Here is a 7,513-nt window from a genome sequence, read left to right as displayed (position 1 = left end):
TCAATGTCTCTAATAGATTTGACGTGAAGCAGAGCGATTTTGGAGATTTCTATGTGGACATAGAGTCCAAGGAACAGCTAAAATATTTCCGACGTAGTGCAGATCAAAATCCAGAGGCGATAAATGCTACATGCAACTTCCTATTACCACTCCTTCCCACCCCTGGTCGGAGAGGCGGAATTTATGTGCCCCATCAAATCTAGTGTTATTCCGTGTGAAAGTGTTTGAGAATCGTGTAACTGAGGTAGGACGCGGGTATCATTGATACTCACCACCGGAAAACCACTTCCACCCTAACTAGAACACCGTCACTCATGGTTAATCCACTCGGTGGGTTCGACCCGGGCTGGATGCCTCCCTGAACCCTAGAAGCGACTTGCAACACTCACAGCTGTCTGGGCGGCACAGAATCGCACAGGTTAATAGAAAAACAGCGTCTAAGATCACATTTGTGACAATGTGTTGTAGGTTATAAGACAGTGAACTGTTTTTAGTCCTCTACAAATATTTTTGTCTGAATTTTCGAGATATCCTCTGAAAGTGTTGAAAGGAAGGGACTGCCAAAATAAAAAAAGCAACAACAATAACAATAGTATCATTCATCTTAGTTACTAAAGGGAAAACTAACTGTGCTGCGGTTTTAGTTATTTCATTACCAAACAGTCATTACGGCTTCATATTTTAATTTAAAACGAATATGCGAATATGCCATTAGCAAACTGAAATCAAACTTTTCATTGCTATTTTCAGTAAATGTGTCTCTGTATTAAATTCTGTGTTTCTAAGTGAATTGTCTAATAGTAAACGCAATGTATGTGTTCTACATATCTTTCGTAAAGCCCGTTTGCTTTTCTAATAGGACATTTTCAACAATTACTGCTAGATTCTGTGATGTTTTACGATATATTTAGTACCCTGTGTTTAGCAGAGTGATATTCTATAGCTTTCGTAAATACTTCTGAAACCGATCGTGTAAATAGTTATTATTGTTGCTAATTTCCTGTCCTCTGGAATTTTCTAGTTTGTACAGCTTCCGTTGACATAGTTGAGAAATATGAATTTCAGTTTGGAAGAGGCATAATTAATGTGTTATGTGTTAATTCAATTCATCTCCAGTGTTTTTCTATTTTTTATCTCGCATTTCTTCTAATTCCTTTATTTATGTTCCACCTGCAGTGATCGCTTCCTCTCCTGCATGCTTATCATTTTGGCCCAGATTTTAATATACATCGCGTCTTGTTGTTTAAAGTTTATAATAGTAGTCCAGCCGTTATCTCTTACTTACCATTTCTATTCTTGCACCATATTTCGTAAATTTTTATTCAAATTCATCGTCATTTGATAAGCAGGTTCCACTCTAGCCATAGACATCATTCTCCGCTTGCGAAATGAATCTATTTCAGATTTTTTCATTAATTTTCCGACACAGTTCTACAGCTTCTATAGCCAATATTTTGTACGTCTTTCTATTCTCAGCTGTTCTGTTCTGTTACCATTTATATCATTTTACCTCATCGTCGGTCTGCCTGCATCATTATTCCCATTTGCAGTCAACAATATTACTTTCTTAAGGACCAGTCGTTGTTACTACTTATTCAACATTTTAAGATGTTAATATGAGGAAACACTGAATGGAAGCAGATTATACTAATGACCTGCATTATTTATATCGTATTTTCGTTTACGATACCGTTGTCTGATTGTTGGTTTAGATGTAACGATGTCACGGGTAACTGAAAGCTGTCCTGCAGTCACCCTTTAGACAAGGTGTTAAATAGGGAGATAATTCTGGGATTTTTTATATTAACCGCTATTTTGCTGTTTCGGAGAGTACAGTACTAAATGTGACAGTGAAAACTTCTCGTTATCACTTTGTTGTCCGATAGCTGGTCATGGTACGAATTCGCATAGGTCCACAGTAATAACGAAAATCTTAAATAAATGTATCTTTGCATTTGTGTTTTAGATGGAAGATATGTTGTGTGGCTGCAGATGGCATAGAGTGGATCACCTTCATTACAGCATATTCGCAAATTTTTAAACTGAATACTTACGTAAAACAATGTACAGTTACAACACCATGTAAAGGAGCACCGTTAAGAGGGTCAACTAGAAGACATTAACAAATAAAATAAAAATAAAAGAGGCTTCTTAATATGAAGTGTAAAATTTATTGAGAATTAAAGGCAATTTCGGATGTAATAGAGAAATAGTAAACGTTAGCCAAAATATGTCTGTATCAAGTCCACAGTGGTGCCGAATAGGTAGCCGTTTTCCATTGCCATTGTGCTTAGCCGACGACGTATGGGACGTATCCGTAGTAGACCTGCTCGCTGCCACGCAGGGTCTCCCTGGGCGCAGCAGGAATCGGCACTGGGCCGGGACGTGGTAGGGGCAGAGGGCCAGGCACAGCCAGAGCCACGCACACCACAGCCAGCACCACAAACAGGAACACCTGTGGCAAAGAGAACACCTCTGGTCAGAGAGTGGACTGTGCACATCAGCCAGCACGACAACAGGAACATCTGTGACAGTAAGAAATCGGAGGTTTCATAGCACAGCCAGATCTATGACAAGAATAACATCTCAGTTCAGTGACAGTGTACCACAAGGACACTACAACAGGCACACCTTCTATGAAAAGAACCATAGTCAACACAGTGTACACTACATCACATCGAGTGTCTGTTGCAAGACTAATATCTCTGCTCTGTGATGATGCATATCAGCCTACATCATCAGAAAGGCTGACTGTGGTAGGATACACATCACTTATAATGTATAGTAGCTATATTTTCTGTGACATCAACATTTCGTTTTATGATTAGTGGATATATACATCAGTTTCATTTATTTTTTGTAGAAACCACAAACTAACCATACTGCTATATACATTTGTACGAAATCTCATTTTTCACATGACAGTGAGGCTACTTCTTTGTAACGCAATCCTTATATGGTTTCAGTCAGTAGTTTGTAGATTATCTTACGTTCCCACGCAGGCAATGTTTCTTGCCTCCGTATCGCTGGTGAAAGAGTAGAAATATGATACTTTACGGTGCCATGGAAACAGTCACAAAGAGCGATGGGATACTTTATAAAGTAACCACAGTATTTAACTCCATGAAACTAAGCATTTAAGGTAATGGGTAATACCTCTATTAGCATTGTACACATCGCACTAGATTGGTATGATAAACGGGTAGGTTTCAAATCGAGGTCCTGCCCATTGTTTCCCTGACTCACTTGCGGCACATTATGGGACGGTTCCTCAAAGACTGAGAACTGATGTCTTACACACCGTCGCTAGTCTTTCATCCATCCTTCAACGACCTCCATGGTCCATACGAACTTCTTCTGTCTCTAACGGTATTAATGTTGATGAGCTATCAAAAACTTACCTGCCTTCGCTCTCTGTTAACTCCAGCATTATATATGATGGTCTTAGGATAACAGCAGAATTAACCTTCATAAGATAGAGAATTTCCTACGCTATCATGATAACAGAATTTCTACCCTATTTCCTACCGAAACTCATTTCCCTGAAGTATTTCACAGGCGTTAACGTACATCGGTTTTAAACCATGATTTTTCATTGCAGCTTCTAATGAAAACCTGCGTGCCAAGTGTACCTATTTATCTTCTTTTGGCACAAAGAAAATAACGGAGCTATAGTTGTCTTAAATCAGTTTAGCGCTGAGCACATATATATTTCTTAATAATTCCCCTTTGATACTATGGTACGGATATATATGATTTAATGACAAACATTTACTGAAACCATCATTGATAAACTTCTTCTTACGTTACACCTATTCTGAGTTTAGTCTTGATGAAAGACACTGATCATCGTGGATGTCTCAATCTCAGTACATGCGATAAAGTTAGTAATAATAAGGGCATTTCTGAAATCTGTTGGATAATTTTACATTGCAAACCAAATGGAGTGTCGCGTTCATTGTAACTTAAGACCTACATACTTCTGACGATAAAATGTATGTCGACTGCCTGATACCCCATCGATGCTATTACATATAAACATCCAGACCTTAGATATCTAGGCAAAACATAGAAGTATCATTGGCATCACGGAGATTGGGAGTGAAATTGCGCATTATATTACTGTAAATCAGTTTGGAGCTGAACATGTTTTCAGCGTTATGTACATCCTTGTTGCTACGGTGACAGGCTAACTTTATAGGTGAACTTCTCTTTGTCAGTCATCGCTGTTATACTTAAGTAAAACATAACGAGTTAGTACAGTGGTAAAAGAACTGGACGCGCTTCCATGATGAGTGAGGCTCGGGATCCTGGATAAGATTCTTCAAAGAATATGAAGCGTACACAAAGATTTACAGTCTATGTTGATTCGATCTTGGTTAAACTGGCATAGTTAATGAAATGTTTGCAGAATCTGAAACTTTATTTTTTTTCCAATATGAAGACCTGAGTTACTCATGCCGGGATTGCGTAATTATCGTATGTAGTTTCAAGAGTGAGTGCTGAATTCCTTTGCAGACTTGTTACGTCAACGTCCACTGAGGGAAAGACGAAGCTAACGTCACAATCACTGTATCATATTACCTAACACATTCTCAGTCAATCGACAGAAAACACTGACAGCCATGATTTTTCGATATCCTTCTGTCTAAGTCCTCTCACTACAATTATAAACCCCTTTTATAGGATTAGGACTGCAGTACAGAGATGGACCGAAACTGCGACTCTTTATGGTCGCATTAAATATTCTGCCCTGGCAATCGAAGATCCTTTCCTCTCTCAGTAGCACAAATCGAAATAAACGGCTGTGTGTTATTACACCGACACATAGAATTTTTGACCAGTTAGACGTGCTTAAGACGAATGGTTGGCATAGATTCTCGGTGGTAACTCTACAGTATCTGTAGTACCTTTATTAGCAAAACACTATGTAGTGGACAAGGAAAGAAAAAAATGTTCTGCTTGGAGTCACAGAACAAGAACTCGCTACCTTAGGTACATTTCGAAAAGCTTCACGTTTCACAAGCTAGAACAACTTCTGGAATTAACTCAAGCACAGAGACTGAAGAAATAAAAATGAATATTACTATTTATAGTCTTTCCTGTTTCTTGAGAATCGTCAACAAGTGGAACAAAATTTAACTTTGCAACTTCAGTGGCTTTACCCTACATTCTTAGTTAGACACATGTCGAATACGCAAAATATCTAGTATCTCTTATAGCAACTGTTTTATCATAGGTGCTGGAACCACGGGGAATATTCGGAGGCTATCAGAGGGACACAGGTCCTCCTTTAGTCGTTAGGAACGGTTGAAGAAGGGCTCTGTAAAACTATCAGCCTATCTCACTGATCTGATCAAGCGTACCTTTGCTGTGCATATTTTGCACCCGTGTTTGATAGTTTCTTGGAGACCAAACGTGTCCTATGTAGGAATTAACATGGAAGACGGATGCACCGATAGTGTGAAAGCCAACTTTCAATTAGGTATGACGTTTCTAGGCTGCTGGAAAGTCTTCGATAAATTTTCGGGCCGTTGCGCAGTAACAATAATACTATGCTGATGGTATAACTTTTGGTCCGAACACTTCATAGGAACGAAAACACAAAATGAGAATCAGCGCCACTATAGATAATATCGTCCCGAGGTCCCAAACAACAGGGATCGGATCATTTCTGTCAACTATATAAAGCGTAGTCATAACGTTTTAACTACCACAACAAAAAATAAATTTGCATAATTAGTTTTTTGTTCACCTGCAAGTCAATGTCTCCGTTCTTGGTACACACTGAAATCCCCCCACCACATTACCGCACTAGACCGCTAGAGTGACCAATGCTAAATTGCGCAACACATCATAGAATATTCCTGAAATGTATAGGATCCATACCAAATATGACTAACTATATTGCGAAGGACAACAGAAACGGTCACTGGTTAGCTTGATCCGTGGGGTCCACGGTAATTCTGGAAGCAATGAACTGAGTAACGCTTCAAGATATGCGCAACAGTCCCCCAAAAGCATACATGGGCTGTTTCAAGAGCCCATGAAGAATTGAGGACCGTACTAATGCCTCATATGAATCATTCCCGCGTAGTCAAGGTGAGTCTAATCTATACGTGCAGCGAGGTATGTAAGTCGTCGTTTTTCCCATACTTCATCAGTGAACGGAACGGCACGAAAACCTAATACAGCATACACTGTCTGCCTGCTCAGCTGAGTGACAACGTGCTTGCCTACCTTGCAGAGAGCACGTGGTTGCCTATCTTGCAGAAAACACGGGATAGATTCCAAGCTGCGGTGGACATTTTCTCCTCATGTGGACTGAGTGTGGCATGATGAGGACATCATCATCTCATCATCACCGACGCGTAAGTCGCTCAATGTGGCGAACTTCCCCAGATGGGGCCTCCCGACTTATAATGCCACGCGATCATTTCATTTCACGTCATACACTGGGGAGTGCCCTCTGCCATGCGCATCACAGTGATTCGTAGAGTGTGGATGTAGATGTAGATGTGTAAGAATTTAGAGCAACCGTGGGGGATTACGCGGGGCGCGGAAACGATTTTCGGTCGAAATGTACCCTCTGCCACACATGGTACTGCGGTTTGTGGAGCACCCGGTGGATGTAGCTATAGAAGACCATACGTGGTAATGACACACAAGTTTCCAACCATAGAAGGTAACAAGACTGTGTCAAATGCGACGAGACCGCTTCTACCGTGTTTGGCATCGAACGCAAGTGTACTCACGAGAGTCTTCATGGTGTCGCCTTCGATTTGCTGTCGTCGACTGATGCCGGGGGCTGGCGGCCCCGCCTTTATACTGGTGGTGGTTACGCGGGCGCAGAGTGCAGCGGGGATGGGCGTGGCGGAAGGCTGCCCAGCGGAACGTGGCACCAGCCAGCGAGACCACAGCCTGGCGAGCGTCCCGCGCTGTCGCTACGAGGGCGTCACACGTGCAGCAGCCTCCAGCCAAGGTCACACTCCCTATAAGAACTGTTACGTAGCCTGGAAATACTTTTTTAGACGACCCAAACCACCAGAACTATTCTCTGTCGTCCTAGAGGAAGTTTCCAGTATGGTAAGGTGGCAATACGAAGAAGCAATGTGTGTAAGGGGAATTTCTCTGAACCACCCTGTCACTCTCTAGCAGACATAAATTTCAAGAAACACCGAAACAGTTTGACACAGCATTATATACAGTGTTTGCGTATTGTAGATACAAACGAAGGGGGCGAGGAGGAGACAGTAAAATAAGCAAATTACCCTAATAAACATACGTCCGGAAAGCACTGGTTTCCCCATACGATTAATGGAGAAACACAGTGATGTACAAGCTAAACGACTATTTGGATGATGTTCCTTATTGTTACCGGAAGACTTTCACGTCGTTGTGCAGGAATACGTAGCACAAATGGTTAATGCAGCGGTCGTGGCTGTCGTGGTTTACCGATACTAGGACCTCGTAGGTCTCCCCAGTTGGCTCTTATAGATTTTTTTGATGTGGG

At 41.2% G+C, this 7,513-nt stretch overlaps 1 long non-coding RNA gene across 1 annotated transcript; it reads right to left on the bottom strand.

Moving 5' to 3' along the window:
- Positions 1 to 2,148: 2,148 nt before the first annotated feature.
- Positions 2,149 to 6,829, bottom strand: LOC126176915 (uncharacterized). The gene is made up of 2 exons (XR_007535701.1): positions 6,756 to 6,829; positions 2,149 to 2,455 (listed from the first exon to the last, which is right to left on the bottom strand). It is a non-coding gene; the product is annotated as an uncharacterized LOC126176915 (long non-coding RNA).
- Between the last annotated feature and the right edge of the window lie 684 nt (positions 6,830 to 7,513).

The sequence above is a fragment of the Schistocerca cancellata genome, chromosome 3, assembly GCF_023864275.1.
Source record: "Schistocerca cancellata isolate TAMUIC-IGC-003103 chromosome 3, iqSchCanc2.1, whole genome shotgun sequence".
Classification (NCBI taxonomy): domain Eukaryota; kingdom Metazoa; phylum Arthropoda; class Insecta; order Orthoptera; family Acrididae; genus Schistocerca; species Schistocerca cancellata.
This window is presented reverse-complemented; position numbering and strand designations above follow the sequence as displayed.